Here is a 25,096-nt window from a genome sequence, read left to right on the forward strand (position 1 = left end):
CGGAGTAGCAAGCAAGGCCATATAGACGTTATAAAGAGTAGGGAGGGCTGAGGGAAGAGCCCTGAGTCACTCCCACCAAGCAGAAAAGCGGGCAAGCCAGACTGATTGTCCTCTGTTCTCAAGAAAGGGTTTAATCCAATCCAGGTCAAATGGTGCAAAAATATGCAAAGAGCCTTTTTGCAGGCAACAACCGACTATCATTCTACGTACCCAACAGGAGACTCCGCTCCGCTGACCTCTCACTGGCCGCCGCCCCACGCATCCACAGGACCACCTCCGGGGGCAGGCCCTTCTCCCACCGCGCCGCCAAGACATGGAACTCCCTCTCTTCCTACGACAGACAGGAGACCCTCAGACCTTCAGGAGACTACTCAAGACCTGGCTCTTCGACCAGTAGCTGCAGCCACCCTCATGAGGAATAACAATCGTACCCGGATGCAATCAGCCCACGGCATCTCGGTTCCCAGTACAAATCTGCTTTCAGGTGTGCGGCGGGAGTTGGAGTGAGAGGAAACAGTAGAGGCTGGGGCCTGCAAGCAGAGGAGCATTCCTTTCTCCACCATGCCACGAAAGAGGGTTAATGGGGAAGGGGGGAGGGGGGCTGGCAGTGCTTAATTTGTGCAGGTGCTTTCCGGTACTCCGCACCGGCACTTAATTGCCAGCACTGGTGCTTATGACTGTCTACCACATGGTAGTGTTGTTTGCCAATTTAGGTACGAGTACAACAACTTCTGTTTATTATTTTCATTTCAATTTCCAATTCTTTGTATTTACCTCCATGGCCATTCTTATAGCTCTGGGGGCCTGTAATAATATGAATGGTCACACTTTTAAGAGTGTGATGATTAGCAGGGCTCAAGTCGGGGTACCACGCGGGTGGACGGCGTCCCCCCACTTATTTTACGGGGTGGAAACTGTCCCCCTGCCCAAAAGCTGGACTTTAAATGATGGCGTTACTTGCCCGCACGGCCACCCCGTCATCTCCCAAGTACAGGGATTCAACCAGCAGTGCTGCTCGGCCGGCCCCCGCCTCTGAGCAGGAAGGATTTCTCATGTCAGGAAATAAGGCTGTCTCACATTAGATACACGTCCCTCCTCGTGCCCTTTAGTAAAAACCGCTACATCCCCTCCCCACCCTCCGCCTGGGAAGGGCTCTTTGACCAGCCTACAGGAACGGCTTTTTAAGTTTCTAACTGACTCACTAATGTGCCAGGCGTAGGTGACGTATGTAATGCCATGTTAACAGATGTGTATAGAACTGCTCAAATAACATTGCAAGAGTTGATTCTACACCCGGCAAAAAACCCTTGGGTCCACAGTGCTAGGCTGCCTGTGAAATTACATAAACATCTTTTGTTTTTTATTCTTGTTCAAAATACATTTTCAAATCAAGGCTCTCTTTCTTCAACATGTATGTACTGCTATAGGACTAATTTACATAGATGTGTTTTGGAAGTGCGGATATGTGTGAAAGGAGTGTTCTAGTTTTTACCTTTCGTGACGTCACTTCTGGTCGTGACGTCACCCCATGTCTTTTAACGTCCCCCCACTTCTATGTTTTTACCTTTCGTAAAGTCACTTCCTGTCGTGATGTCACTTCCTGTCTTTGAGCGTCCCCCCACTTCTTTATTTAGGACTTGTGCCCTGATGATTAGTAGTGTGTTGGTGCTGTCATAGGCAGTGCTGCCAGGGGCAACGGATGGTGCAAGCTCTAGTATCCTCCTGTCGAGAGCCCCGGCACTATGTTTTTTTTTTACAAATTAAGCACTGGCCCGGGCTGGTGCCCTGCACTTGCAGCCCAAGCCTCATGTGATTTTATTGACTCGATGTTCCAGCCGGTAGAGTGCGGTGCGCGTTCACACAGTGGGCAGCCCAGGTACAGGGGCACCAGACCGGTTATAATTGGGTAGAGACCGTCCCTGTCAGGCGTAACCCTCCCAGAACTTGTAATTAGGGCCCGCACTGCGAGAAGGCCGCATAAGAGTGACCGGTAAAGAACTCGTCGTGCTCTGCCAATGGAGTCCAGTGGGGAGGGGGGGCAGGGCCGGACTGGGAACCAAAACTGGCCCTGGCAAAGTGCTCGGCCGGCCTCTCCCCCAGCCCGGGGGAGGGGGGGGGGGGGGGTTGGGGGTGCGACCTCGCTCTTTGCCAGGGCCGGTTTTTGCCCGATTTTGTTACAGGGCCACAAAACACTGCAAAAACGACCCTGTAACAAAAACGGCCCCCAGGGGCCCAAAACCGCCCCCCACCCATGCGGCGCACTGGGGGATTGCCCGGTGCCCGCAACAGCCAGTCCGGCCCTGAGGGGGGGGAGAGGGGGTGGCAGGGGTGGGGGGTAGGTTGGGGGCTGCACGCTGGCCACCAGCCAGGTGAGAGCTACTTCCGAGGTTCTGGCCGTTTCCCGAAGTGTCGGTGTTCTCATTTCTCCACTGAACTGGAACCGGTTCTCTATGCTCAGCAATAAACCGCCAAGAATGAACAATGTGGTGTTCAGCCGCTGCGGGGTTGCTGTTAGGGGCTGCTGGAACTGTACAGCCATGACAGCATGACGGATTCCAACCCGACCCTCGAAAAGCGCACAGGTGGTACAAGTCGGGGCGCTTTGCGCTCTCACTGTTGAGATGAAGCGCTATACTATACAATGCAATGCATCAATCGATACCGATATGCTGATAATTGCTGTGGTAAAGAAGCGTGCGTATAGCGGCCTCGCGAGTAATAAGTGGAGATGGTAAAGACAAGGGCATAGCTACCATTGATGCAGCAGGTGCAGTGGCACCAGGACCCAGAGCCCTAAAGGGTCCAACATTCTGAAGGAATACCTTTCTAGGATGTCCCTTCCCCATCCAGATTCTTTGGAGTTTGGTTTAGGAGGCCGTAATGATTGGTTTTGGATTCTAGGATTAAAAATTATACATAATCCGTCTCGAGCTAAATATGATGCTAACTTTTTTCTGGAAATTGACTATTTGGAAGAATACATTCCACCTCTAATTTGACTATAGTTTATGAAGAACTCGACTCTTTAAGGTAGTTTGTTATGCCAAGATAAAATCTGAGAACAGCTATAACATCTAGAAATATTGCATGCATAGAAAATAAGCAGTTCATATGAGAAACCAAGCCAAATTCTATTATTTTCTGTTATGTTCTGTTTTATTCTATTCTTTCCAAAGCACAAATCTCATCCTACCCAGAGGGTCTTGTGGCACTGTGTAGAACACATTGTATCAACAAGGGGGAAGCAGGAAAATAGGACAATTTTTAACGGGGTCCAATGTACGTGTCCCAGAAAGTACCAACAACAAAGAATCTACAGAGTTCCCCGGGAAGAGTCAACTAAATGACTAACATAAACCTCTCTCTCATTGAGTTCAACAGAAAAAGTGAATGTTGTGAACCCTTTACGGAATTTGGGGATGCCTCACACAGGTCACCGGTTGGACGACTATTGTCATCCCACCCGGCGATCGTCCAGCGTCATCATCGGTATCCTGCCCCTGCGACAGACTGGCGGTGCAATGCCTGTCGGGCAGCAACGGATGCTGCACTTTGGCGGGGTTCTTTTATTCCTTAGCCAAAGGGTGTGTGAGTGTGAGGGGCCTAAAAGAGTGCAATAGTGAGCGTGAGTGAGTGTGGTCTAAAAAAAGAACACAGCCACATCCAGAAGGACAACACACAACAACATAGTAGGCCATGGAGCAGGTCAGTTTCCAGACAGGTGTGTAATCCTGTTACTTTCCTTAGTTAAGATGGGTGCAAATTCCATACAGTGAGAGGGAAAAGCTATTTTGCCACACCTGTCTTGTATGTGGGAAAACAAAGAGAAAATGAAAAGCAGAGAGCACAAGTTGGCATTAGGGTTCTACTTGTGTAATTTGCTGGCCAGAAAGTAAGAGCAGTTAAGTTAAAAAAAAAAGTGATGTACCATGCCGCCAAATAGTTTAAAAGTTTATTCCGGCAGCTGATGCAATTGCTTCCGCTTACCTGAGGCAGGATCAAACTTTTCAGAGCTCAATAGTACGTGACAGATGAGTTGTGACGTGGGTCAGGGAAGAGAACCCGGACCAGATAGTGGACATAGGGAACCCCTCCCGGAGGCGGGAACACAGACAATGAGTGCGAGGCAGAAAGCCAGCGAAAAGTGGCGTGCAGCGAATAGGCGCGGGGTTTGAATTTGCGAACCGCCCGATAGGAGAGCGAGTGCGGGGCGAGTGAAAAGGTCAAAAGGGAGGGCATGGCCCCCCTTTATTCACAAATGACCTCGCCTTGGAACTCACCCACCCACACCAAAAAAGTACAGTCGTCTCAGCCGTAAGGACAGTGGAAGAGGGCAAGACGGAGGCAGCACCGAAAGGTACCCACAGAATAGATACCCTAGGTAGAAGAGCTGCTCAAACAGGAGAAACAGCTTTTACTCTGAAGTTTTTACCACATTGTACCTTTACCACACATGGTTTTAGAACACATATGCTTTTACAACGTATGCCTTTACCACACATTTAAGGTAAGTTCAGTCTCCTCCCACAAAGTTGTGTCTCCCCACACAAATACATTGTTTATGTGTATAAATATATATATATACACATATACACATATATACATATATACATATATATATATATATATATATATATATATATATATATATATATATATATATATATATATATATATATATATATATATATATATATAATGTTTGGTAAAAGCATAAAAAGCATATGTGTTCTACAAAGATGCGGGGTGAACATTGTGTGGTAATTCATGCAGAGTATTATCCTGCATTGTTCCGTTATACAACCCTCATACAGTGTCCTTGGGATGCCTCACGGCAGGGACACAGGGGGAGCAGATGACAGCCAGAATAGAGAGCTGCTCAGACAGTGTCCGTGGGATGCCACACGGCAGGGGCACGGTTAATGGATTAGAGTGGCCAGCAAGTGTCCAGGGCAACGGAACGGCACTTGCAGGCCGGGTCTGATGGAACCCTCTATTGAGAAGTCCAGCCCGAGGACGCTTTATTCATCACGAGACCCTAATTTTACGGCATCCCGCTTTCTTCATTGACTGAATCACAACCTCCACCGAGGCTCCTGATTACTACTCACCTAGATCGGGTCATAGCCCCGCATTGTCCAGTGGTTCCTGTCCCCATACTTGTGGGATCATACGATTAGTATCCAGACATAAACGTTATGTCCCCAGAAACGCTGTCCTGAAGAGACTCCGTATCGAGAGTGGATCGAAACGCCGTCGACAATTACAAAGAGAGAGCAAGAAAGATACATCATATTGTTCATTGCACAAAGCTCCTCCTTGTTGTTTTTTTAAAAAACCCGTCCCCTGCTTACTTTTCACTTAGTTTTCACAACGTTAGGTTAAGACCACTTCTCTGGAGCTCACTTATCACCATGTCGTGCGTGTACTGCAATAATTAAAATGCAATTGTATTAAGAATCACATTTGTGGTACAAGTTGTAACTACAGAATAAATCATATTCACTTAGGCTGAAGTGAATATTCTTTTTGACGTATTTTTGTATTGGGCTTTTATGTATGGATTACATTGTGGTAAATTTGCCGTGACCAAATAGAGTTAGGGTCCTATCTTTAATTGTATACATGTTTTTGGACTAAACCTGATGCAAGTATTTATAGCTTGCTAAATCAGCAATGTGGCTTGAAATGAGTTCCTTGTGAACATTGTTCTATGCTTCCAGACGGTGTCCTTGGTATGCCACAGGGCAGGGGCACGGTTAGAGCATTAGAGTGGCCAGCAAGTGTCCTGGGCAAGCGGAACGGCACTTGCAGGCCGGGTCTGATGGCCGCCCATAAGGTCGGTAGCAAGGGAAACCTAGAGCCCGCAGAAATCTGAGATACCTGCAGAAGGGGCCTTTGGTCAAGGTTAGGACTGTCAGCCAGAAATGGAAGTAAAACCAAAGGGGACAATCTTACTTACAAATGTGATGTATAACAAGTAAAACATGGGCTTTTGAATGTCCAACCAGTAAGTTCAGAAATGTATGATCCATGTTTTGAAATAATAAACAGCGTCATTTGATGCACCATTAACCCCTTGGGCGCGGCCGCGATTCTGCGCCTGTGCGGCACATTCCGATCGCGGGTGCGGTCATGACGGCCGGGAGCCGTCATCAGCACACGAGCACTGTGTGCCATGACGGCTCCAGGCCGTTATCAGCATGGAAGGGGTTAAACTGTTGCCTTCTGAGTGATGTGAGGGAAAAGGGTGGTTGCACTGTTTGGCCGGAAAGGAAAGGGGGGAGTGCACTCTCAAACCTGGGAGGGGTTCTGGATGTGCTGCAGTTTTTGCGAAGCATTTTCATGTGGCGCTTGATAGATGAAGTTGAACAAATTAACGTAGGAATGAACATGTGATTGTCTGGGACAGATTTCGAAAGACCTTAAAAATATATGAACTTCATTATAATAAAACAGTCGTTTGATACTGCCGAGATTTCTGCGGTCAGAGAAATCTCAGAGTCAATTAACACACTAAGGGCGAGATGTATGTGCCTTCTTTAGGTCAAAAACGGGCCGATTCCCAGAATAAGGCCCGTTTGCAAAGGAAAAAAGGGTTTTCAAATGTATCAAACCCAAATTGCGATTCGGTAACCTGTTACCGAATTACAATCTGGGTTTTCGATTTGGTATTAGGAAGGGGCATGTTTAGGGCGTCAGTTCCTTACACCGAATCAGTATTTAGGAATGTTTTGTGATCGTGAATGCGATGGCAAAACATCTGCATTTTACCACCTACTTCAAGTAGATGGGGGGAAGGGGTCCCAGAGGGACCCCTTCCCCTTTGTGAATGTTATAAAAAGCATTTTTCAAGACCGGGCAGTGGTCCAACTGACCACTGCCGGCACTTAAAAAATGAAAAGAAAACTTTTCATTTTTCTTTTTTAAATGCAACCCGTTTTCCTTTAAGGAAAACGGGCTGTATTTACAAAAAAAGATTGCTTTATTTAAAGGCAATAACGGGCATGGTGGTCTGCTGACTCCAGCAGGCCACCATACCTGTGATTTTTGCGCTTCATAGGGGGTCGCAAATTGCAACGTACTTCATTCATATTCATGAGGTAGGTCATTTGCCACCCCATAGGAATCGCAGAAAGTGTTAATCACACTTTCATGCTTTCCGTTTTGCGATTTTCTAATTGCGAATCGCAAAGATTCGCAATTAGGAAAAGGAAAAACAGGACCTTCATACATCTGGCCCTATGGTTTTTAATGACATCTTATGGAGCAGGGCATTTGACCCATAGGTACAGCTTAAAGACCCAGGTGTTACACATAGTCAGAGCATTCGGTAAGCAAAATCTCTGACTTGGTGGAATTTAGTTTCAGGAAGTTCAGTTCTTCCACCAATGCACCATGTTTACAGCCGGAGGATATTTTCCCCCCCGCGGATATAAATTATATGGCCTGCTTTGCAGCCCCCATCGTTCATCAGTGAATGGCCTAACCCACTCTATTGTGCTGGGTGTGCTATTTTGATGGATGCCTCCATGGGTCAAAAAGCCTACAAAAGATTATGGTTGCAGTAGGAAATGTGTTCTAGACACAAAACAATTATATATATATTTTTTAAAATACACGAATGAAATAGCTTCAAGTACAGCAATACTTGAAAGTTTGAGTTTGTGCAATACAACTTTAACCGCTTGGCTCTCTCCAATGCACTACTCTATCTCTCACCCTATACCTCTCTCAATATATCCTCTACCACCACTCTCTGACTCATGCTAAACCTCATTCTTCTACTATGATCTCCAAAATACACCTTTCCAGACTCGTCCCTCCTCTATACCTCCTTGGATCACCCCAAACCTCATTTTAATACTATGATCTCACAAATAACCCTTCTAAATTCTTCCCTCATTTATCCCTCCTATGACTCATCCCAAACCTCCTTTTACTACTATGATCTAACTAATCATTATTAGAGCCTCTTCCATCCTCCATCTCTCCTTTTACTAATCTCAAACCTCATTTTACTACTATTATCTCCCAAATAACACTTTCTAGAGACTGTTCCCTCTTCTATCCCTCCATTATCCTATTCAATCCATCTAACAGACATGCATGCCCACCGCTCAAATGAACTCATATTTCCCTATACTAATCCACCACTAATCTTTTTGGGTTCCGTAGTAGCGTGCTACCTGCCTAAAAGGGCTTTGACACCTCGTATGGGGTAGTAAGCGCTATATAAATACAATTACAATTCCATTGACCTACTGATAATTGAATTATTTTACTACTCCATTAGCAGTCAAAGCGTCCAGTTTCCATGCTTGCACCAGGGCCCACGGCATTTTTGCTACATTACTAGGTGAAGAGACTGTCTAGTAAAAGCCGAAATGAAACTGTTCCTGTTAAAGCCTCTGCTTAGTAAGCCCAGTCAATTGTTTTTCAAATTGAAGATAACAGGCCTCTGCAAAGATAATCTTCTGCTATGTCTTTAGCACAGTAGACCTAATTTGAGGACTTGACCAATGAAATACAGAAAGAAAGGCTACAGAATGCCACCATCTTGTAATAAACAATAAGCAGCCCTCAAGGCATATTGTACATTCTGTAGCAGGTCTTCGTTAGTTGCTGTGTGGAGTTGAGTTACACACTGTTTTCAGTGTGCTCTTTTCTACATTGGTTTCAGTGGTTATATTGCTAAGTTTTATGATTATCCCATTATCGATCAGAAGATGGCCACTTTTTATCGCAAACTGCAATAATGATTCCTCGTGAAGGCCAGCTCTGCAATGTCTTGTGAAAGATGTAGAAGCTTATTATTAAAAACTCACTACAATGTAGGCGACCTGGCATTTTAAGAATCAGAACTTTTTGTGACAATTTGTATCAGTTTTTGCATCTCGGGGGGGAAACACACACACTTCTAAGAGCGTTTTTTGACCCATGGTTTTTGTAAGGGCTGAGAGAGAGATGAACTACTCTACTGGCCTGCTCAAGCAAAACTCCAGGTTCAATTCGCAACTCTTGGGCTCTCAAACCAGTAACCAAGGGGAAACATCGGTTACCTCTCGGGGTTTACAATCATTCAATCAGAGCACTTGTAAAGCACGCTACTTACCCGTGAGGGTCTCAAGACACTGGGGGGGGGGGAGGGGGAGCTGCTACTGTTCGAAGAGCCAGGTCTTGAGGAGTCTTCTGAATCCAAGTAGGTCTTGGGTCTGTCGTATGTGGGTAGGGAGAGTGTTCCAGGTCTTTGCGGCGAGATAGGAGAAGGATCTGCTGCCAGAGGTAGTGCGATGGATGCGGGGGACGGCGAGGGCGAGGCTGGAGGATCGGAGCTGGTGGGTCGGGTGTGGAAGTTGAGTCTGCTGTTCAAGTAGGCTGGTCCGGCGTTGTGGAGTGCTTTGTGTGCATGTGTGAGGAGCTTGAAGGTGATCCTCTTGTCGAGGGGGAGCCAGTGTAGGTTTCTCAGGTGGGGGTGATGTGGTTGCGGCGGGGGATGTTGACGATCATTCGGGCGGAGGCGTTTAGGATGCGTTGTAGTCGGCGTAGATGTTTGGCTGGGATTCCTGCATAGAGTGCGTTGCCGTAGTCCACTCTGCTGCTGATAAGGGCATGTGTAACCGTTCTTCTTGTTTCGGTCGGGATCCACTTGTAGATCCTGCAGAGCATGCGGAGGGTGGTGTAGCAGGAGGACGAGATGGCATTGACCTGTTTCAACATGGAGAGGGAGGAGTCGAAGATGAAGCCTAGGTTGCGTGCATGGTCGTTGGGTGTTGGAGCTGTTCCCATTGTGGTCGGCCACGAGGAGTCGTCCCAGGCAGAGGGGGTGGGTCCGAGGATGAGGACCTCGTCTTGTCCGAGTTCAGCTTCAGCCGGCTGTTCCTCATCCAGTCGGCGACGGCCTTCATTCCGTTGTGGAGGTTGGTTTTGGCGGTGAGTGGGTCCTTGGTGAGGGAGAGGATGAGTTGGGTGTCGTCAGTGTAGGAGATGATGTTGAGGTTGTGATGGCGGGCTACTTGTGCGAGGGGGGGCCATGTAGATGTTAAACAGCATCGGGCTGAGGGATGAGCCCTGGGGGACGCCACAGATGATGTTGGTGGCTTTGGAACGAAAGGGTGGGAGGCGGACTCTCTGGGTTCTGCCGGAGAGGAAGGACGTGGTCCATTCCAGGGCTTTCTCTTGGATTCCGGCTTCTAGGAGGCGTGTTTTTAGAGTGCGATGGCAGCCCGTGTCGGAGGCGGCCGACAGGTCCAGAAGGATGAGGGCTGATGTTTCGCCGTTGTCTAGTTGGCGTCTGATGTCGTCAGTGGCGGCGATGAGGGCTGTCTCGGTGCTGTGGTTGCGTCTGAATCCAGATTGGGATGGGTCTAAGATGTTGTTGTCTTCCAGGTGGCGGGTCAGTTTCATGTTGACGATTTTCTCGACGACCTTTTCCGGGAACGGGAGCAGGGAGATGGGCCGGAAGTTCTTGAGGTCCTTCGGGTCCGCCTTGGGCTTTTGAGGAGGGCGTTGATTTCGGCGTGCTTCCAGCTTACCGAGAATGTCGCTGTTTCGAAGGAGATGTTGATGACTTTCCTTAGTTGGGGTGCGATGGCTGCGTCTGCTTTGTTGAATACGTGGTGTGGGCAAGGGTCCGACGGGGATCCTGAGAGGATGGAGTTCATGACCTTGTGTGTCTCGTCGTCATCGACGTTGGCCCAGGAGGTCAGGCGGTTGGCGCTGGTGGTGTTCGCAGGTGAGGTGGCGACTGGCGTGGTGGGGGCAGTCGTGGTGTTGATACTGTCATGTATGCCGCGATGTCCTTACCTTTACAACGCTGGTATTACAACGAAAGACATTACAATGACATGCAGTAGAAGGCGCTCTAACCTAAGGAATAGTATGATTTAATATTCCAACACCTTCCCTAATGTACGTAGACTGGAGGTGGAATAGTAAATCATGCAATTCCTAAATCCAGCACCCTCCAACGCAAGTCGTTGTAACGACTTGCGGTGTAATGCCTGCGTTGTAAAGTTGTCGCGGTGTAAACACCGTGATGTAACGTCATATATTCTAACCAAGATGGTACCTGGAGGTAAGAGTAGCTCAGACATCTCTTTAATAGCAGGAAGACTATTAGGGCTCTTTTAAAATTGGACAGCTGTTTTAGCATAGCCATCATTTAAAAAAAAAAAATACTTACAGGGATTCTATGCCACACCATTTCAATGCTACCATCCTCGGCCGATTCATAATTTAGAAACAAAGAATGATCTGGTGACATAAGGGGACTCCAGTTTGTTATAAAAAGTTCAATAAAGTAACCCTTTCTTGATCTGTGTGGGTTACCTAGCTCAATATTTCTAGTCTCCCAAAAATCAAAATCTATCTCAATTTCATTGTATTATCTTGACAATTCAAAAATATGAGAATACTGCACCTCAGCTCTGAATTTCCCTTTTTCCCTGGGTACTGGATGCCACATTTCGACCGCCAAGACACAATACATCTTCAACAGTGTAAGTGCAGGCTATTCCTTTGGCAAGGTCATTGCTACTGCTTCACATGCCTCCCCCTTAGCACGCGGTCTGCTCCTTGCTGTTTTTCAAAACCTTTTTAACCAGTTCCTGTGGTTCTTTGTTCTTCAGGTGTTCATATGATTATTTATCTGGACAACATCCTGTTCATGGCCCAAGATCAGTCACCTCTACAGGGGCAGGTGAAGCCAGCAATGTCCCCTTTGCAGGGCCTGGGATGCATAATCGCTAGAGAGAATCCAGACACATCTCTTTTGAGGGAGGTAAAGTTCCTAGATTTTAAGGTAGATTTAGAACTCTCAATTTAGCATGTCACAGAGCAAAAGATCTCCTGCATAAAGAAAAATATACTTTCAACTCTATCAAAACCTTCCAACACTCTTCCTTGCCTAGGCAAGTTGGCAGGTCTTCTGGCTTCATTATTGCAAGCAATATTTCCAGGTTCTTTACATTGCAGGGTGCTTCAAAGTCTAAAAATCTGCCATTTAAGGACAAACGCTGGGTCTTGTGGATATCATCTCTAAACTGAGCAACACTCAGCTGGCTATCTTTTACAATATGTAATTTTGTGCAGCATAAGGATTCTTTTTCTCACCAGGCTCTCTGTTCATTTTCTTATAGATAAGGTGCTTCTGAGTTCAGTATTGTTGTAGGAAGGCTTTTATATATATAAAGATTATGCCGCAGCGAAAGAGCAACGGAAGAGTCTGCTCTCTCCTGCTTTAGTGTGTTCCCTAAAACAAGATCTGCCAGGGCAGAGTAAGATTTAGAAAATAATAAAATAGTGAATTGTTTGTCCTAGATGCAAATGAGTCAATAATGTATTCCCAAACTTTGCAGAAGGTCCTATTGTTTAACAATGCAAATAAGAACATCACTTGCTCTCTTTTCCAAAAAATAAAAATAAACAAGACCATCTTTCCAGTCATCTGTGCACAAATAAAGCATGTTTGGCGAGAATTATTTTTTTTTAAAGAAATAATTGGCCAACTTCTACTTCATGGATTATTCATAACAGAATTGAGATTCTGGTATGATAGGTGAAAGAGAGTACCCAAAATGGTTAAGAGTAGCAGTGGATAGATTTATCTCTCTCTCTCTCTCTCTCTCTCTCTCTCTCTTGTCTCCCTAAATCTTTATTTACCTCTACCACCCTAAACCTTAACTTCACCCTACCTTCCCTTTACCTCTACCCATCCCTAAACCCTAAAATCACCCTTATCTCCCTTTACCTCTACCCATCCCTAAACCCTAAAATCACCCGTACCTCCCATTACCTCTAACCATCCCTAAACCCTAAAATCACCCTTATCTCCCTTTACCTCTACCCATCCCTAAACCCTAAAATCACCCTTATCTCCCTTTACCTCTACCCATACCTAAACCCTAAAATCACCCTTATCTCCCTTTACCTCTACCCATCCCTAAACCCTAAAATCACCCGTACCTCCCATTACCTCTAACCACCCCTAAACCCTAAAATTAACTTTACCTCCCTTTACCTCTACCCGCAACTTTCTTATTTTAATAACATTAAAATAATTTTTTTTAATACCTATGTGGTAAAGTACTGTATGGTAAAGGAACAAATACTTGCATGTGTGGTAAAGGCTGTGTGGTAAAGGAACAAATACTTACATGTGTGGTAAAGGCTGTGTGGTAAAGGTCCTGTGTGGTAAAGGCTGAATTCCGTCTGGACCTAGGCATATCCAGAGTAATAAATATTCAGTTTATTTACTCTTGAATTGTCTTGTGGGCAGACTATCTTTACAACATTTGTTACTTGTCTGCCTCCCCTATGGACTTCCAGCTTTCCACCTGTGCCACTGCAGAGTTGCAGAAAAAAAACCACGTGTTTCAAGATTGAACAGGAATGTGCTAATCAAATCACAAATTGTTCTTAGATTTCTGCCCACTGTGCTGCACTTTCAATGTACAATACTTGGACCCAGGTTCCTGCTGTGCATCATCAATGTGCAGACTGGTGTCAGGGAGAACTGGCAGCTGGAAAAAAAATGTCTGTGGGGAGTCTCCAAAAATTAGACCGCCTTTGAAAACTGGAACGCTGGTTCCAGCAGGCATTTAAAGGCCAAGTACACAGCCAAAAGAATCTTTTTTTTTTATCCAAGTGGATCTTGACTATCGTGAAAAAACAATTTCCTAGTTGCAGCTAAGGTGACAATACCTTCCATCTGCACCGCGAAGAAACTTTTAACTCCTTTTTCATAATGAAAATTCAGGAGATTCAGTTTGCCAGGGCTGTGAGTATTACAAATGGTCCTTGTGACCTAAAAAATCCACGTAGAGTCCAACGGTTGCTAATAATCACTGTCCAGCGGCAGAATTGATGCTGGAAAAAAAGTGATTGATACTATGCCTTTGTAAACTGCTGTTTTTGAATTTCACAAAATAAAAGTTTTTTTTTTTTAGAAGCAATTTTTATATGAGGGACACTAATTTAAGTAGAATATGTCTGGCAGGAGCAAAAAATTACTTCCAGGAGGAGAAAATATCTTGTGACAGATCTCCAGATACCAGCTCCATTGTCCGCATGCCTTTAGAAAATGTTTATCAATTTACGTAATTGATGGGTTTTGCATAAAAACTAGGTGTGGGCAGAATTTGCGTAATCGCATTACGCAAATCTCAGCAAAACGGTAAAAAATCTCCGCGAACACGCAGAAATTCCGTGAACACGCAGACTTGCTTGTTCGCGATGCTTTTTTCCTGTTCGCAATTGCTGTTTGCGTGCTCGGGCGAAATATCTTGCAAACACGCATTATGAGAACGGGAACAAGCAAAAAATGTCATGAAGTCGCCGAACGAAGAATTTTGACAATTTCGCGTTCCCCACGGAACGCGAAATTACCCAAATTCCGCGAGCGGAACGGAATTTACCGCCCAGGCCTAATAAAAACGAAGTTTGGAAAATATTGTACATTTTGTGTCTGCAAAATTGGTCACACAGAAAATGTTTAAAATGAGTAGAAAATGGCTCACAGGAAACATGTTATTTTCGAACTGGTTCTCTTGCTCACATCTCCCATCAGAGATGTCAGTAAGGTATGCCCCCATGTTCAGAGTTTATGTGCGATATCACAACATTTCTGGTGAAATTTAATGAAACTAAGTTTTGCAATTTTGCACAGGCTTGGTTGAGAGTCATTTGAGCTGTGGAGCCTCATCATGCCTTGGGATTTACCATTTGGATTTCCCTGTAAAATAGACAACTGAGGTGGCACTTTTGAGTGTCCAGGATGGGATCTTATACGTGGCAGTCTGTTCCGTCTCTCAACAGCTCTAAACTCAGTGAACCTTGCTTGATCATCACACACTTAGGGCCTGATTACGAGTTTGGACATGTCGGACATCCGGCCCCTCAATTACGAGTTCCATTATATCCAATGGAATATAATGGAGCTCGTAATGTGTTGGACGGGATATCCATCATGTTTGGGATGAGGTAACCCATCCGCTAAACTCGTAGTCAGGTCCTATAGGTTCACAATGAGCCTCATGTGCCTCAGTTTGAACCAGAGAGCACTACTTGTTAACTTGGGACCCTCATCTCAGCATCCCTCAGCTTTACAAGCAGGCCATCTTGTAGATCAGCTTTGCTGCCTATTCTACCTAACGCCCTTGCAAGAGTCGATCAGATTGGAAGAACTTTATTTCAGCTCCTACACTGATAACACATAGGACAAGAAGATAAATGGAATGGAGTCTTGTCAATAGCAAGATTGTTGACTGGGATGGTGGGCTGCAACTGTATGCTGACAAGATAGAAGTCACCCCACTGGTCCCTAAACATACTCTCATTTCCCACACTCTTCAGCTATAGTGCACATGACCACCAAAATTAGTGACAGTGTAAACAATGTTGTACTTTGCCTGGAATGTAGACTTGCACCTGACCCTGCACATGAAACAGTGATGAGAGATTGGTGATTGAGTATGCATCAGATGCACATAAGGCTACACGCCCGGTCTGATAATGCTCATTGCTCATAAAGAACTGATTGGAGCCATGACAAGCACTAAACTCAACTAAGCCAAGTTCCTTCACAGGGATCTCTCTCAGTTTCATCCACAATTGTTATGAAATGTTCACAATGTAGTAGTTAATTGATGTTTGCGTGAAAATGCGATCACAATTTTCATATTAGGAAACCATTATATTAGCTTCATATTAAATTCAGAGTGAACAATAAACTCTAGGCTATGATATTCTAATTTCTAATTGCGTAGAAACTTGCTACCTTAGTGGCAAGCGTAGCTGGCCCTGATCTAGTGTAACACTGCAGCACTCCAAAGTGTTGTTTTTAGCTGGTTTATGTACAAAGCGCTAATCTTGGTGGGACTAGGCGAAATTCAGAAATTGGTTCTAAATTATGGAACCGCACCCTCATGATCCAGATCAGACAGGAACACATCTTGATGGCCTTTCAGGGACTTCTGCAATAATGGCCTCTTCTGCTTGACATTTTTATGGACTCTGTTGAGTTTCTAGCACCTAGATAACTGTTTGGTCCATGGTGTGCTCAATATAAATAAATAATAACATAAATAAATATATTTGAAAATAAATATTCATGGTGCATGCTTTGAAATAAAAACAAAATGTATTACAAACTCTGGGAAACACAGTCTTCATGAGTTTTTTTGGAGTGCTCTGGCTTTATGACCACTGACAATCACATCTTTATAATTATTAGTCAAGCACTGGAAAATATCACTTAGATTGAAAAACATAGCACTGAAAGCCAGAAACTCCTATTATGCTTATGTATATCTGAGGTGCATTGCTCCTGATGTTACTGGAGCCTATTGGTTCCTCCGGCCTTTCAAGTCTCTACATTCTCCCATAGAATTTACATGAGTTCCTAGAAGCTAGTGCTGGTGGCTCAGTGGACTCATCCATAGACCGTAGGGGCCTGTGTTTGACCTCATGGTCACAAGTTCAAATCTCGGTGGGCCCACTCAGCCTTTCATCTTTCTGAGGTGAATAAAATGAGTACCTTTGAGTTGGGTAATGATAGCCATCTGTTATTCGGTGTCAAGATGCCCTTTAGTGAACGTGTGCTTTACAAATACAGGTTATGTATTAGAAAAAGTGCCAAGTTTAGTAACAAGTGTTTCTTTTTAATTAGTAGCGAAGCTCTGCCAAGCTTCCGGGCTCTGGTTCAGTTTTTTACTTTGAATTATCAGACTTATAGACTTGTTTATTCCATTATAAAGAAAGAACCACAAGTCCCAGAATTGAACAACTGAAAGAAACTTGGACTGGAGCAGCACATCACACATTGACCTGGGATACTTGGCAGATATAGTGATAGCCATTTGTGCTGTTAAGGCCTCTTGTATACGGTTGTTAATAAGTCATCCTTATTGTTAGTGACTTAAAGAGAGATTTCAAGCAATAATATAGTAGTATAAAGTGTTTAATGAAATATCAGGTCTATTGTGGGGAATAGTGTTAGTGTGGGCTCATCCTTAACCTTAATGAAAGGTCATCCTCAGTGTTAATTAGTCATCCTCATTGTTACTGGTGAACCATCCCCATTTGTTAGTCCAACTGGAGACTTTCAACATCCAAAAAAGGGAAGTTTTCACTGCGACCTCGTCAACTGGCTCTCTGAAGAAAAACACCTTCTCCTCTGATGCCCCTGACTGCCTTCCCCCGTTGAACTTTTCCTTCTCAGACATTTTTCTATAGAATTTGTTCCAGGACCAATCCACTTTGAAGATCCAAATGGCGCTCTATTGCTGTTCTTCATAACTTTTGACTTTGCTGTGGTCTCGTGTGACTAGATGTCCGCGGTTGGCACTTTGAACTTTTAGGATCAAGTTTGAACTTTAAACTTTAACAATCCACTACTATGGATCTACTGATTGGAGGTTTTTTTTGCTGTCAAATAATTGATTAGAATTTACTTTCTTTTTCTAAATTGGTGTGGGATTTTTCTTGTGTTGTGGTTTGACTTTATTACTGTTTGTGTGCTGCATAAATAATTTACACCTTGCCTCTAAGTTAGGCATGAATACTTTTTTCCAAGGTACCAGTGCGTTAAGTACAAGTTAATTTTGTGACTTTAGAGGTTCACCCTTACAGGGATTGTGGCCATTGCTTGAGAAGGTCTCACACCCTTCTCAACCAGCAACCCAATTTCTCACACTTCTCAAAAATATATTTTTGGAAATCATCTTCCATGTCCACCAACCAATTACACAGTACTCCAGGAAACGTTATCAACCAAAAATTACCGAACATGACCCTGCAAAATTGAAATTTACTTTAATTTTTCTTTGAGCCCATTTTTCTTTAACATGATCCACTACTCACAGGTTTAGTACGCAACTTATGTTTTTTTTGTCATGATACTGTTTGATTTTACTCTGTCTATCCCTTATTAAAACCTGTTTACCATCATTTCCGACATTCCTAAACTTATTTTCATTTAACCAGTTTGGAACCAAACCAGTTCTTGAAAAACCTCCAAGTAACAAAGTGAAAGGAGAAACACCACTGGTTGAAGTTGACTATTATGATATGTCCATACATTCATCCTGGCAAATTCCTCCACCTCCTCACCACGTGTGATGCTGTTGGTATTCCTTCTTTCAACAATGTATTAACTCTATCCACCGTACCGTTACATTAAGGACTATAAATAGGTATTGTGAGATGATTAACACGACAGCTTTTAAGGAAAGTTTCCATCTTATCAGAAATTAATTGAACTCCATTGTTGATTAATATTTGTTTAGGAAAACATTCTAAATTAACGTTTGTCCTTAGAAATGCTATAGCAACTTCTGTATTTACAGACTCAACAAAAAAACAATATTCCCATTTTGAAAAATAATCAACCAAAACAAACTGGCACTCAACATTCTGAGACAATGTATGTGACGAACCTGACGAACCAGCTACATTTAAAACTGTAAAACATTAAACTTGCTCCAGAAATGTGACTGGTGATGACGGTGTAGCATGGATCTTTCAATGTTCATTAAAAAACAAAAACTTCCCACATTTATTCACCACTTCCTCAACTTTCCTATCCATTGCAGGCCACCAAAGCAACCCTCCCCCAATCTTTGATTTTCTAGCTGTGCAACTCATGTGTGCTGTGTGTGCAAAATAACTTGTTTTGTAAACCTTCTGGTGGAACGATCTTATTACCTCTCAATAAAAACCCTGATTCAATACTTAACTCTGGAGCAGTTTACCCACAAATTGTGCAGCTGCCCTTGTATAAGATATATGTCTGACCAACCCTGGACTACATATTTAAGAACTTTCTTTAGTCTCGTGTCAATATCACAAAACGTTTTTCCACTCAATGTCACTGACTACTCCCAGTAAAAATGTGTACCAAAGTCACCACACATTCTTAACATTTTTCATCCGATCCTTGATTCTCAGACTTAATAGGAAAACATGACACACAGTCAGCAAAAACATTTGTGCCCCTAGAAAAATGTTGCACTTAAAAATATCTATTGATGCAAACTGGAAATAATTCTGGTGAGTCTAGATGAAGCATTTCCAGTGCACCTTTCCCCTAACAAATACACAAGAAGTTTGTGATTAGCACAACAAGTGAAGTGTCTACCCCTTGCGTCTAGATCATTCAGTGTCCGTGAGTGTGCAAGAAGCATAAGCATGTGTGTTCTCAATATTTCCAACATCTTGACACAGAACAGCACCCAGTCCAACTGAACTTGCATCAACAGTAACAATGCATTCACACCCAGGTCTATATGTTTTAACGCAAGCACATTAGCTAACAATTCTTTCATTTGGTTAAATAACAATTGTTTCTGCTCAGTCCATATACATGTAACTCTTTTTTTAAACTAGCACTTCCATGGCTTCATGAATGTGGCATAGTGATGTGTATGTTTTTACTGGTTGGTCTGCAGACATCACTGATACTGGTTTTCCAATGTAAAATGTTATCAGAGAATGTGGGAAGATCTGTGGGAGAGGCTTTGGAGTGAGGAAGCTGGTTGCCCATAATTAAGAGCATACATTTGATTGGACCTAAATTTGTGATCACTTAGTCCAATAAAATACTTTAACTTATCATTATCTGAAGTACGAGGAGCTTCTTTTACTGCCTTGACAAGATCTTCCTTGGGCTTAATACCACCAGCCATTATCCGTGACCAAGAATATCCACTGTCTCTAATAGAAATGTGTACTTTTCACTTCACGAATGACAGTCATGACATGCTCCTTATGAATGAATAAAACTTTATCCAAAATCAAATAATTTTAATGTATGTCTTTTGTATAGATCGAAATGTCATTCTGGAAAGCTATACCCCTCCAACGTCTTTAAATACCCAATGCATTAGTTATTGGAAAACGCCCGCTTTACAGGCAAGGCCAAAAGATAAGCACATATATTTATACGCACCAAAAGTTGTGATGAATGCAGTTAACAAATGTAAATTCTTCCTAGGGCAACTTTATGATCAGCTGATCTTAAATCGATTGTGGTGAAACCTTTAACATCGGCCACTAATGACAATATCTCATGAATCTTGAGGAGTGGATGGTAATCCACTAATATATTTTTTTTATATAGGGTAGATGGGAAGAACTGTTTCTGCCACCCTTTCTTTTTTTGTGATCACCACGGCAGTAACCCATTCAGATGCATTCATTGATTCTATCACTTATCATCACATATTTCTTTCAAAGGTTTCTTCTATGCATCTCTAACACATAACAGCACCTCATGAACATTGTGCTTTACAGGCACGGCATCACTCTGAGATAATTTGATGTTCGAACCCCTGTATCAAACCAACTTTGAAAAACTGACTATATTTTTTTAAAGATTGTCTTCAGCTCATCTTGATCACATACCACTAACATGAGTGTCACTGCCATGTTTTAACACAATTCCTAAACTACTTTGGTCCACCCATCCAATTATATTTCTAACTTCTATGGCTGCATAGATCTTCATGAAAATCGACCTTCCTGCAAATTTGAATACAACCTTAAACTAACCTAAAGTTTTGATCATGTATTCACCATACACAACAGCATTACGATCCTAAGACTTCAAACATTGGTTTCCCCAAAGCTTTTTAACGGTGGTTTCTGCCAATATGTTAATTGGTGAACCAGAATCAGCCATTATTTCCAGTTGTATCTTACCAATATGAACATCACAAAGTGGACCTTTCGTTGAAGTAAGAATGAATTCCTAATTACACAACTCTACTGTAAAAAATGTCTGGAAATATTTTCACTCAACTCTTGATCTGCTTTTATAACATTATAAACTCTAATAGCCGCACTGCTGAATCTCCACACTTCCATGCATGGCCAATTCTCTTGCATTTCCTGCACCTTTCATCAATGGTAGGACAACCAGTATTGTTGTCTAAATTACCCGGAGCTCCACATTTGTAGCACACTGAATTATTCAATGCTCTTTCCCTGTTTCTATCTCTGTTACCTACTGCACACATTCTACCATTTAGTTTGTAGATTTAAATAGCATGGCTTATCACCCGTGAGGGTATCCAGGCGCTGTCCATGGACACGGTAGATTACGTGATTTGCCCAGAACCCCAAGATGTTGCGCCGATGCCAAGGACTTGAACCCGGATCCCCAGCTCCTGAGTCGGCAGCTCTGGTCGCTGCGCCACATCCTCTCCTTTACTTTCTAAACCCCATCCGGTTCCGTCTCATGCATTCTACTTCCAACAAACACTCACACCAACAGGCTCCTCATGATCAGTGTTACCAGATAACACGCACACTGACAAACAGACCTCCCAATGACTTTAGTAATATGAACATTTTCCTCCTAGGATGAATTGATGCAGCACTATAAGTTTTCTTGGACGCTCTTAGAATTACAATTAGTTACTATTTGGTTTTTAATAAATTGGCCTGCACAATTTTCAAAATTACATGTAATAGGAAGTGTTCTTAAAACTGCAACAGATGTATCTGTAGATGTTTACTTCTGTAGTAAATGTTTTGCATGAGTAACAATGTTTTATTTCCACAACAATGCTTGGCTATTCAGTAAAGTGTTTTTCAAAACTACTACTGGCCTCTGTACACTCATCCATTGCCCAAACCCTTCTCTGGTTGGTTCTGGTTATAGCAAATGATCAAAAATCATTTGGCCAGGTAATTGAACAAACAGCTAATTTCAATCTTCTCGAATAAACAATAGCATTTATGGCTACTAAATAATCTCCAAATACCCATAGCCATTGTCAGTTGGAAATAACCCCCACTAGCAAAGTCTAGTAGACAAAATTAAGTCAGAAAGTTAAAATTGAACAGGAGCTACCTTTTTTCCATTGACATTTATAAAACGCTACTCAAGCACACCTTTGTTTTGAAGAAAATCCATGCAAAAATTAACACAACGACGCGCCTGAGGATCCCAACTTCGGCATACATTTCTATATCCGTGTTAGCAGATATTAGCTGTACACTAGGTGGCATATCCAAACCGCTTCTGAATTATCAAATTAGCAGGCTTCAAAATATTCCAAACCTACCACAAAACGCGTAGCCAAATATATAATATTTTTTTTTAATTCCGATCAAGGAACAAGCATTCCAGATCAGGTAGGTATAGTCTTCTTTATTCTCAATATATAATTGGGCCTGCCAAAGAGTGACCACCGACATGCAGGCCTGCAACCATAGAATCTGGAACCTCATCGCCAAGGTAGTTGTCCGCAAACTCTCCATAAATTAATGTCGTGAGAGTCAGCTCGAGATAACAGGTAAACAACATCATGAGACTAGTGGAAAAAAACTACTGCATCTTACAGGATTTTATTTTTATTTATTTATTTCTTTAAAGAGTTTTATATAGCGCTGGCTAGACCCGAAGGTATCAGAGCGCTTTACATAAGGTTCCACATAGTTGCAAACTTACATCAGTTACATATTACCGATGATACCAGTAAAAACATTTAAGGAGCATACAAGAAAAGGAAAATGGAGTGAGAAGGGTAAGGGGGTAGGGGAGAAAGGGGTAGGGTATAGATAAAACAGAGAGACGAATGGAAAGTCTGCCCATGGTCTGGCTGAAGTGAGAAGGGTAAGGAGTAGGGTATAGATACAACAGAGAGAAGAAGGGAAAGTCTGCCCAAGGTCCGGCTGGGTAGGTGACGGCTGAGGGGGAATCCGCGGACCATCTCCTCTTGAGCTATCATTGTTATTGTTTGTCACGAGGCATCCTTAGTGATGTTGTAGCATTATTGGTATTCAAAATGGCGAGTCATCCGTAATGCTAGTGATGATTAAGTCATGTTTTTTAGTGTTCACTCAACATTTTTCATTTGCAGTCGGTCATCTTCATTCTAATTTGAGCGACGAGATATGATCATCGGCGTGCTTCATGATTACAAATCATGCTAATTATCAATATTGAGTCACCCCTATGGAAATGGAGAGCTGTCCTCCTGGCTAGTGATGAGTCATCCTTATTATAAGAGAGTAATAGTAGCATTTAAGTAACCAGTTTGCACCTGATACTTGCCACTTCAAAAGGATGTTTTGATCTAAATTCTCTGGTCTTTACGATTGCGACAAAAAATCCCTTCAGGATTCCATGCACTTTATGAAGTCTTGTACTTTTTATGCAGAACCAAGAAGGGTTTTTATCGTACCTATTTTAAAAAGAAAAGGCTTTTTACAAGTTAACCCTGCTTTTATGTATTTACAGATGTTATCAGCTGAATATGTCATAGAAAATGTAGTAAGTTGTTTAAGAGCGGTAGTTCTTATACAGAACACCAGGGATGAGTAATTATGTGTTTTAGAACTTGTACATTTATTTCTTCTGTAAGCAATGTTTTTATCTACTGGCTTTTATGAATCATGTCTTATGTACTGTTTTTGCAATTTGTCGCTCTCTTTTATCGTTTTTTAACACAAACCGAATGCAGAATTAGAATTTTAAAAGTAACCAGCCATCTTTATTGTTGTAGATTGTTTATTGTTTGTAACAAGTGTTACTTATTGCTTGTCATGTCTCATAGAGACTTGAAGCAATTAGGTTCTGGTTTATAATATTTCAATAACATATTGGTTGCCGGAAACTATAGAGATCGGTCCTTTGGTTTTCTCACACCACCCCAGACCTGGCTGCAGAAGGACGGAGAAGGGTTTTTAACACTGGTGTAAAGCCCTCCACTAATCCTCACCCCCTCCTCTATGTAAAAGATGCAGTACTATTGGTGAGTTAGTCACCCAGCAAACACAGGGAGATACAAGGAAGATGATGGATGGAGCGCTGAAACTTTTCAGACACTCACCCCCAGTCACAGATCTGGGTTGAATCCATCATCATTCTTTAGCTCACTCCGCCACCTCGGTTCAGACCCAGCTATATGCAAATGAGTCTTGACCCAATGCCTCATGGGCTATAGACCTTTCCTAACACATATCTGAGCAATAACAAGATATATGAGGCTTGCAAGGGGATGCCTTGACCTATATGTTCGCTGGTACCTGCATTCTGATTGGATTTTAAGCAGCTGGAGGAAACTGTTTGCTTTGCCTGCTCACGCTTTGTTGGCTGGCTTCTGGAATCTAGGCATTGGTAGTGGTGGAGGTGCTGCTGGAGGCACTGGTCGCAAACAAGCCTGGTCATGTGTTCCGGCCCACGCTCCCATCAGGAGTGGGGAGGTTGGAGGCAAGATACAGGTCCCTCATGGTGGTCATCAAGCCGCCCCAGGGTTGAGTTGAGGATCCCATTGACCCCGGTCATGGCGATCCCTTGATGGAGAGCGGGCCTGGACCAGTGGGCGGTGGAGCAGACACCATGGCTCTTGATGCTCCTGCTTCTATTGCACCAGAGGGGCAGCCCAAGTAGCTAAAGAAGCCGTCAATGTGCACCCGGAACCTCACAAAGAGCCCACCGGAGCAACGGCTGAGGCCTCGAAGGCCTTGCAGAAACTTGGATCTTTGGCAATACATTGCTTGGCTGTTGCAACTGCGGGCTGTACAGGGGATACTTCACCTGGTATGATGCTTGGTGCCTGTTCCTCTACCCTTGCATTGTTATCTACACCAAAGACTCCTGTGGTCAGTGTCCAAACTACTTATCTTGCAGTTTCTTCATTAACTCCCTTGGCTTCCTCAGTACGCAATGCTTCCTCTCAGAACTCTTTGCAGAAAATAATGATGGCTTTGTTTGACCCTAGGGACCCAAGCTTGGTTTATCAACTACCCCTTTGCATGCTACTGCCTACAGGCCATGCTCTTCTGATGGTGCTTTGAGGGTCAATACTGTGTATAATGGACTCTTGATTGCTGAGGTTGCAGCACTTGCTGTAGGAAATACTAGTCTGCCGACTCCGTTGCAGGAGATGATACTGGGAAGGCCATAAGCCAAGCCAGAGGCCACGGCATGTTTAGGGGCTCATGTATGAATGAATCCCATGAGAACCAGGAAGCTTTAGATATTTTTTTCCCAATGTCAGGCTTCTCGGAAACTGGCAATCTGGGACTGTCATGTACAATCCCTGACTCCGACAGCGACCCAGTGAACCTGGATGTGGATTCAGGA

Source organism: Lissotriton helveticus, chromosome 7, assembly GCF_964261635.1.
Source record: "Lissotriton helveticus chromosome 7, aLisHel1.1, whole genome shotgun sequence".
NCBI classification, from domain to species: domain Eukaryota; kingdom Metazoa; phylum Chordata; class Amphibia; order Caudata; family Salamandridae; genus Lissotriton; species Lissotriton helveticus.